At 43.5% G+C, this 8,972-nt stretch overlaps 1 pseudogene; it reads left to right on the top strand.

The window, feature by feature from the left end:
- The first annotated feature begins 293 nt into the window (after nt 1–293).
- LOC109940188 (uncharacterized) lies at nt 294–1,576 on the top strand (annotated as a pseudogene).
- Nucleotides 1,577–8,972: the final 7,396 nt, after the last annotated feature.

The raw sequence follows: 8,972 nt of genomic DNA, 5'->3' as shown, positions 1-8,972 counted from the left end.
ATTGAGAAATCCAGTACAATTTCACTGCTTGCATACATCGTGTCACCTAAGATATCAATTTGTTGCAATACATTTTCTCCTGCAAAATTTGGTTTTGACAGATTAGACACCGTCAGATTTTCATGCTAACATCTCATGTCTGATCTGTGCAGCTGCTACCTGAGATGACTTGTTCTTATCACCAATTCTCATGTCTAATTTTTGAGATGTTGATAAGCTTCAAGGTTATTGGTTTTAACATTGCCAAATAACTCTAACTTTGTTGTGACCAAGGGTTTGCGTTTTGGTTTTTTATGAGGGGAGGAAACTTTTTTTGTATACCATATCCTCTTGTTCCATACACGATAAATAAAACATGTTTTTTGGACATTAAAACTCTCATGGCCTGTTTGGTGGCATGGGTATTGGAGGGGATTGAGGAACATATTAGGGCTTGTTCGGTTCTACCCCAATCCATATGGATTGAGGGGGATTGAGGGGGTTTTAATCCCTAGCAAGTCAAAATCCCCTCCAATCCATATCAATCCCCTCCAATCCATATGGATTGCAAATAACCGAACAAGCCCTAGGTTTGTTTGGGAGCTGTTGGAATTGGTATGATTGGAGAGGCTAGAATCCCTACACCCTCCAATCCTCTCTGAAACATGCCCTAAGAGATTATATGTCCCTCATTCCCCTCCAATCCATATGCAACCAAACAAGCCCTCGCTGTTCTTTCAGAGTAAATGTATTCAGTTATTTCAGTCTTTATAATGACAAGAATTTTAAATATCTATTGGATATGTTTTGCATTAACTTCATTGGTTCTTCTGAATTTCACATGATGGTCAGGTGAATTTTGTCGTTCCCAGGCGTGCCTTGCTAAATACACACTACTTGGAGATGGAGAAAGTCCACGATTGTCAATATATGACAGACATCTCCCATGCTGTAGCTATGTAATAGGTTGGTCTTGGTGAGTCAATCTGATTTGACAGTTTATTGTCAACAAAAATTCTGCTTTAGCAGTGAACTGCAGTAATCTTTTTCTCGCTTGCAAATGCTCTATTGAACATATTACTATTGCAGATTTCTTCTAGGTTTCTTGTGCCCTATCATTTGGTTAGTTGCAGCTCTTCTTTATTGCTGCAAGTACTACAATTAGGACCCTCGTGAACGTCCTGGACTCGCTGCTTCTGCTGTTCTGTTAGTTTTAGAACAATTGTACATTCACTGTGCAAACTTTGTATCGTATGAGGAAATTTCAAGTTTATGCTATTAGCAATGAACTCATTTGAGTTTATGTTAAAGGACATCATTTATTTCTTACAGTTCCTCTGATTTCGTTTGTGTGGGCAGTTATCTATCTTTAGGTTGTCTCCAACATTTTACCCATCCTATCTCTCATCACATCCTCTATTTCAAATTTCAGCCTGCGAGTAGTGTAGTCTACAGTGTAAAACAGTGTTTTGCATGATTATATGCACAATCTACTAGAGACAGCTTTACAGTTGTAACTATTATAACCCTTTATATTCTATTGGTATGTTGTGTCAACAAACGGTTCTTGACTAGCTGCATAGTTTGACCTGAATGATAGCAGGTTGCAAACAATGTTTTAAATCACCGAAGATAGCTGCCGCTATCGCCGGAGATCACCTCTAGCAAACAACGATGGTAGGAGATTACAATTTTGTCGCTATTGATTGGAGACCGCTATTAACCGCTATTAGCCAGTGAAATACACTAAATGGGCCGTCTTCTAGCGGCAACTAAAGCAAACCTAGGCCATTTTCTTGCGCGCGTCCGACCTAACCCATTATCGTGCTAAATTTCAAGTGGTGTGTGTATCTCCCTCTGCCTTTTCTTGTGCAAACACTAGCTCAGACTCTCATTTCCAAAAGGCAGTGGTGGCAACTAGCTTCAACCTGATGGCGATGGCTGGCTTCAACCCGATGGCGGTAACGAGGATGAAGCAGGAGATGTCGTCGCTGCTCCTACAGGATCTCGACCACTACTCCCTGGCTCCCTGTTGGCGGCAAGCAAGTAGCAACAATGAACCGGGTAGCACTCCACCAGTATTGCTCTCCACTCTCCAATCTCCAATTGTTGTCCAGTTCATCCGGCGCCATGTCTCAGCAAGAAAAGCAAACAGGCATGTATTCTTCACTAGATGTTCATGTGACGTGTAGTGTAGTACCTTGTAGCTATGTTTTCTGCAGCATTTTTTTGGAGATTAAAATTGTTGTAGTAGTTCCATTGATGTAGGCAGTACGCTGCAACTGCAATCTGAATTTGTCAAATTGTTATGAAGTGCATTGCATATGGAAATAAATAAACAGAATTATTTGCCTAATATTTTGCTTTTGTATTTTAAAACACAGGTTTTGTTTAAAGCTTTTCATTTGCCTATTATTATGCATTATTGAAAGGGAAATGTGCCCTTGGGCCATTCTATAAGATTTTGGTGATTAAGTGCCCAACACACATTAAGGGAATGAGTATATGCCAAAGGGTGGACAAAGTGCAAATCAATACAAAGGTATGATTCTAGACTTAGTACATTGGTTTTTGTGTACTAACATATTTGTCTAAGTGCTAGAATCAGAGAAAATACAATTGGAAAAGACTTGGCTCGAGCAGCCAAGACTCTGCTCAGTCTGGGTGCACCGGACAGTGTCCGGTGCGCCAGGCTGGCTCTGGTGAAAAGGCCGCTCTCGGGAATTCGTTGGCGGCGTACGGCTAAAATTCACCGGACTGTCTGGTGTGCACCGGACTGTCCGGTGAGCCAACGGTCGGCCGCGCAATCCGCGCGTGACGCGTGGCCGGGCCAACGGTCTGAAGGGGGCACCGATAGTGTCCGGTGCACCAACGGCTCCAAATCGCCAACGGTCGGCTGCGCCAAAACAGGAAAGAAATCTGCACCGGACAGTGTCCGGTGCGCCAGTCGACAGAAGGCAAGAATTGCCTTCCTGGAATGCTCTCAACGGCTCCTAGCTGCCTTGGGGCTATAAAAGGGACCCCTAGGCGCATGGAGGAATACACCCAAGCACACTTTGAGCATTCTTGATCATTCACACTTCATTCTTGCGCACTTGTTTGACATTCTTAGTGATTTGAGCTCCGTTCTAGTGAGAACTTGATATATTCATTTGAGCTCAAGTCTTGGCCGTGTGTGTGTGCGTATTGTTGTGGACTTGTGTGTGTTGCTCATCCCATCCTTACTTCCGTGTTCATTGGTGATCATCTTTTGTAAGGGCGAGAGACTCCAAGTTGTGGAGATTCCTCGCAAACGGGATATAGTGAAAGGAAAAGAAACACTGTGGTATTCAAGTGGATCTTTGGATCACTTGAGAGGGGTTGATTGCAACCCTCGTCCGTTGGGACGCCACAACGTGGAGTAGGCAAGTGTTGAACTTGGCCGAACCACGGGATAAACCACTGTGCCTCTCTGTGTTGATCTTTTATGGTTGTTGTGTTTCGCAAGGACTCCTCTCTAGCCACTTGGCTTTATTGCTCTAACACTTAATCAAGTTTGTGGCATTAAGTTTTAAGTTTTACAGGATCACCTATTCACCCCCCTCTAGGTGCTCTCAATTGGTCTTCGGAGTCGTTCTCTTCAAGAAAGGGACTAATCGCCCGAAGAGATGGATCCTAAGGGAAAGGGGATGGTGGTCAACGACAATGAGAAGGAGTCCATCTTCAACGAGCCAAGGAACGACAAAGTCAATGACTCCGGCTCGAGTCAAAAGAAGAAAGATGGAAAGAAGAAGAGGCGCATCAGGAAGGTTGTCTACTACGACAGCGACGAATTTTCCTCTTCTCAAAAGGACGACGAATACGAGGAGAAAAAGAAAACGGTTAACTCGAACTTTTCTTTTGATTACTCTCGTATTCCGCATAATTCAAATGCTCATTTGCTTTCCATTCCACTTGGTAAACCCCCACACTTTGATGGAGAGGACTACGGATTTTGGAGTCACAAAATGCGTAGCCACTTGTTTTCTCTTCATCCTAGTATATGGGAGATAGTAGAAAATGGGATGCAATTTGATAGTTCCGATAACTCCATGTTTATCAATGAACAAATCCATAAAAATGCACAAGCTACTACTGTTCTTTTAGCATCCTTGTGCAGGGAAGAGTACAATAAGGTGAGCGGCTTGGACAACGCCAAACAGATCTGGGACACCCTCAAGATCTCGCATGAGGGAAATGACGTCACCATGCTCACCAAGATGGAGTTGGTGGAAGGCAAACTAGGAAGGTTCGCAATGATCAGGGGGGAAGAGCCAACCCAAACGTACAACAGGCTCAAGACCCTCGTCAACAAAATAAGGAGCTATGGAAGCACACGATGGACAGACCACGACATCGTCCGACTTATGCTAAGGTCCTTCACCGTCCTTGATCCTCATCTTGTTAACTCTATTCGTGAGAATCCTAGGTACATCAAGATGACGCCCGAAGAAATACTTGGGAAGTTTGTGAGCGGGCGGATGATGATCAAGGAGGCAAGATACGTTGATGATGCGTTGAATGGCCCAATCCACGAGCCTCAAACCGTTGCTCTCAAAGCAACAAGGAGCAGGGAGGTGCTACCTAGCAAGGTGGCGCAAATTGAGGCGGCCGGGCTAAACGAGGATGAAATGGCCCTCATCATCAAGCGCTTCAAGACGGCGCTCAAAGGTCGCAAGGAGCACCCCAACAAGAGCAAGACGAAGGGGAAGCGCTCCTGCTTCAAGTGTGGTAAGATTGGTCACTTTATTGCTAATTGTCCCGATAATGATAGTGACCAGGAACAAGGGAAGAGCGGAAAGTGGGAAAAGAAGAAGACCTACAAAAAGGTGAAGGGCGAGGCACACCTTGGAAAGGAGTGGGATTCGGTTGCTCCTCGTCCGACTCCGACAATGAAGGACTCGCCGCCTCAGCCTTCAACAAGTCGGCTCTCTTCCCCAACGAGCATCACACATGCCTAATGGCAAAGGAGAAGAAGGTAAATACTAGAAGTACTACTACTTATGCTTCTTCAAGTGATGATGAATCTAGTGATGATGAAATTGACTATGCATGTTTATTCAAAGGATTAGATAGAACTAAAATTAATAAGATCAATGAGTTGATTGATGCTTTGAATGAGAAAAATAGACTTTTAGAAAAGCAAGAAGATCTCTTATATGAAGAGCATGATAAATTTGTAAGTGCACAAAATTCTCTTTCTTTATAAGTTAAAAGAAATGAAATGCTTTCACATGAATTGTCTACATGCCATGAATCCATTTCTAGCTTAAAGAGTATCAATGATTACTTGAATGCTAAGTTAGAAATAGCCAATAAATCAACCTCTTGTGAAGAACATGTTGTGATTTGCAATAGGTGTAAGGATTTTAATGTTGATGCTTGTAGTGAACACCTAGTTGCCATTTCTAAATTAAATGATGAAGTAACTAGTCTTAATGCTCAACTTAAGACTAGCAAAAGTGAATTTGATAAATTAAAATTTGCAAGGGATGCCTACACGATTGGTAGACACCCCTCAATTAAGGATGGGCTTGGCTTTAAGAGAGAAGCCAAGAACTTAACAAGTCATAAGGCTCCCATTCCCGCCAAGGAGAAAGGGAAGGCCCCTATGGCTAATAGTGCTCAAAAGAATCATGCATTTATTTATGATAGGAAATTTTCTAGAAATGTTCATCATGATAGGAGTTGTAATGCTTATGATTCAAATGCAATGGTTGCTTCAAGTTCTTCCTATGTGCATGGTAGAGATATGCATAAGAAAAATGTCATTCATCATATGCCTAGTAGAAATGTTGCTCATGTTCCTAGGAAAATAGTTAATGAACCTTCTACAATTTATCATGCCTGTAATGCTTCGTTTGCAATTTGTATAAAGGATAAGAAGGTGAATGCTAGGAAATTAGGGGCAAAATGCAAGGGAGATAAAACTTGCATTTGGGTCCCTAAGACCATTGTTACTAACCTTATAGGACCCAACAAGAGTTGGGTACCTAAGACCCAAGCCTAAATTGCCTTGCAGGTTTATGCATCCGGGGGCTCAAGCTGGATTATCGACAGTGGATGCACAAACCACATGACGGGGGAGAAGAAGATGTTCACCTCCTACGTCAAGAACAAAGATTCCCAAGATTCAATCATATTCGGTGATGGGAACCAAGGCAAGGTTAAAGGACTAGGAAAGATTGCTATTTCATCCGAGCACTCTATTTCTAATGTGTTTTTAGTAGAATATCTCGGATATAATATGTTGTCCGTTAGTCAACTGTGTAATATGGGTTATAATTGCTTATTCACAAATGTAGATGTGTTTGTCTTTAGAAGAAGTGATGGTTCATTAGCCTTTAAGGGTGTACTAGACGGCAAACTTTATTTAGTTGATTTTGCAAAAGAGGAGGCCGGTCTAGATGCATGCTTAATTGCTAAGACTAGCATGGGCTGGTTGTGGCATTGCCGTTTAGCACATGTGGGAATGAAGAACCTTCACAAACTTCTAAAGGGAGAACATGTGTTAGGTCTAACAGATGTGACTTTCTAAAAAGATAGACCTTGTGCAGCTTGTCAAGCAGGTAAACAGGTGGGAAGCTCTCATCATATCAAAAATGTGATGACCACGTCAAGACCTTTGGAGTTACTTCATATGGACCTCTTCGGACCCGTTGCCTACCTAAGCATAGGAGGAAGATAAATCTGAAACCTAAGGGACCCTCAAGCGTTTCCTAAGGAGAGCTCAAAATGAGTTTGAGCTCAAGGTGAAGAAGATAAGGAGTGACAACGGGTCCGAGTTCAAGAACCTTCAAGTGGAGGAGTATCTTGAGGAGGAAGGAATCAAGCACGAGTTCTCCGCTCCCTACACACCACAGCAAAATGGTGTAGTAGAGAGGAAGAACAGGACGCTCATTGACATGGCGAGGACGATGCTTGGAGAGTTCAAGACGCCCGAGCGGTTTTGGTCGGAAGCCGTGAACACGGCTTGCCACGCCATAAACCGGGTCTACCTTCATCGCCTCCTCAAGAAGACTTCGTATGAGCTTCTAACCGGTAACAAACCCAATATTTCATACTTTCGTGTATTTGGGAGTAAATGCTACATTCTAGTGAAGAAAGGTAGGAATTCTAAATTTGCTCCCAAAGCAGTAGAAGGGTTTTTGTTAGGTTATGACTCAAATACAAAGGCGTATAGGGTCTTCAACAAATCATCGGGTTTGGTTGAAGTCTCTAGCGACGTTGTATTTGATGAGACTAATGGCTCTCCAAGAGAGCAAGTTGTTGATCTTGATGATGTAGATGAAGAAGACGTTCCAACGGCCGCAATACGCACCATGGCGATTGGAGATGTGCAACCACAGGAACACCAAGAGCAAGATCAACCTTCTTCCTCAACAATGGTGCAAACCCCAACTCAAGACGATGAACAGGTTCATCAAGAAGAGGCGTGTGATCAAGGGGGAGCACAAGATGATCATGCTATGGAGTAAGAAGCATCTCAAGCCCCTCCGACTCAAGTTCGAGCGATAATTCAACGGAATCATCCCGTCGATCAGATATTGGGTGATATTAGCAAGGGAGTAACTACTTGCTCTAGATTAGTTAATTTTTGTGAGCATTACTCTTTTATCTCTTCTATTGAGCCTTTCAGGGTAGAAGAGGCCTTGCTAGATCCGGACTGGGCGTTGGCCATGCAGGAGGAGCTCAACAATTTCAAGAGAAATGAAGTTTGGACACTGGTGCCGCGTCCCAAGCAAAACGTTGTGGGAACCAAGTTGGTGTTTCGCAACAAACAAGGCGAGCACGGAGTGGTGACAAGGAACAAGGCTAGACTTGTGGCAAAAGGTTATGCCCAAGTCGCAGGTTTGGACTTTGAGGAGACTTTTGCTCCTGTGGCTAGGCTAGAGTCAATTCGCATATTGTTGGCCTATGCTGCTCACCATTCTTTCAGGTTGTTCCAAATGGATGTGAAGAGCGCTTTCCTCAACGGGCCAATCAAGGAGGAGGTGTACGTAGAGCAACCCCTGGTTTTGAGGACGAATGGTACCCCGACCACGTGTGTAAGCTTTCTAAGGCGCTCTATGGACTTAAGCAAGCCCCAAGAGCATGGTATGAATGCCTTAGAGACTTTTTAATTGCTAATGCTTTCAAGGTTGGGAAAGCTGATCCAACTCTTTTTACTAAGACTTGTGACGGTGACTTATTTGTGTGCCAAATCTATGTCGATGACATAATATTTGGTTCTACTAACCAAAAGTCTTGTGAAGAGTTTAGCAGGGTGATGACTCAAAAGTTTGAAATGTCGATGATGGGCGAGTTGAACTACTTCCTTGGGTTCCAAGTGAAGCAACTCAAGGATGGCACTTTCATCTCCCAAATGAAGTATACGCAAGACTTGCTCAAGCGGTTTGGGATGAAGGACGCCAAGCCCGCCAAGACTCCAATGGGAACGGACAGACACGTCGACCTCAACAAAGGAGGTAAGTCTGTTGATCAAAAAGCATACCGGTCTATGATAGGTTCCTTACTTTACTTATGTGCTAGTAGACCGGATATTATGCTTAGTGTATGCATGTGTACTAGATTTCAATCTGATCCAAGGGAGTGTCACTTAGTGGCCGTGAAGCGAATTCTTAGATATTTAGTTGCTACGCCTTGCTTCAGGATCTGGTATCCAAAGGGGTCTACCTTTGACTTGATTGGATATTCAGACTCCGATTATGCTGGATGTAAGGTCGATAGGAAGAGTACATCAGGGACGTGCCAATTCTTAGGAAGGTCCCTGGTGTCCTGGAGTTCTAAGAAACAAACTTCCGTTGCCCTATCCACCGCTGAGGCCGAGTATGTTGTCGCAGGTCAGTGTTGCGCGCAACTACTTTGGATGAGGCAAACCCTCCGGGACTTTGGCTACAATCTGAGCAAAGTCCCACTCCTATGTGATAATGAGAGTGCTATCTGCATGGCGGATAATCCTGTTGAACACAGCC

Source organism: Zea mays, chromosome 6 (genome assembly GCF_902167145.1).
Source record: "Zea mays cultivar B73 chromosome 6, Zm-B73-REFERENCE-NAM-5.0, whole genome shotgun sequence".
In the NCBI taxonomy this organism is placed as follows: Eukaryota; Viridiplantae; Streptophyta; class Magnoliopsida; order Poales; family Poaceae; genus Zea; species Zea mays.
The sequence above is the reverse complement of the archived record's forward strand: the minus strand, read 5'-3'. Positions and strand labels throughout refer to the sequence as shown.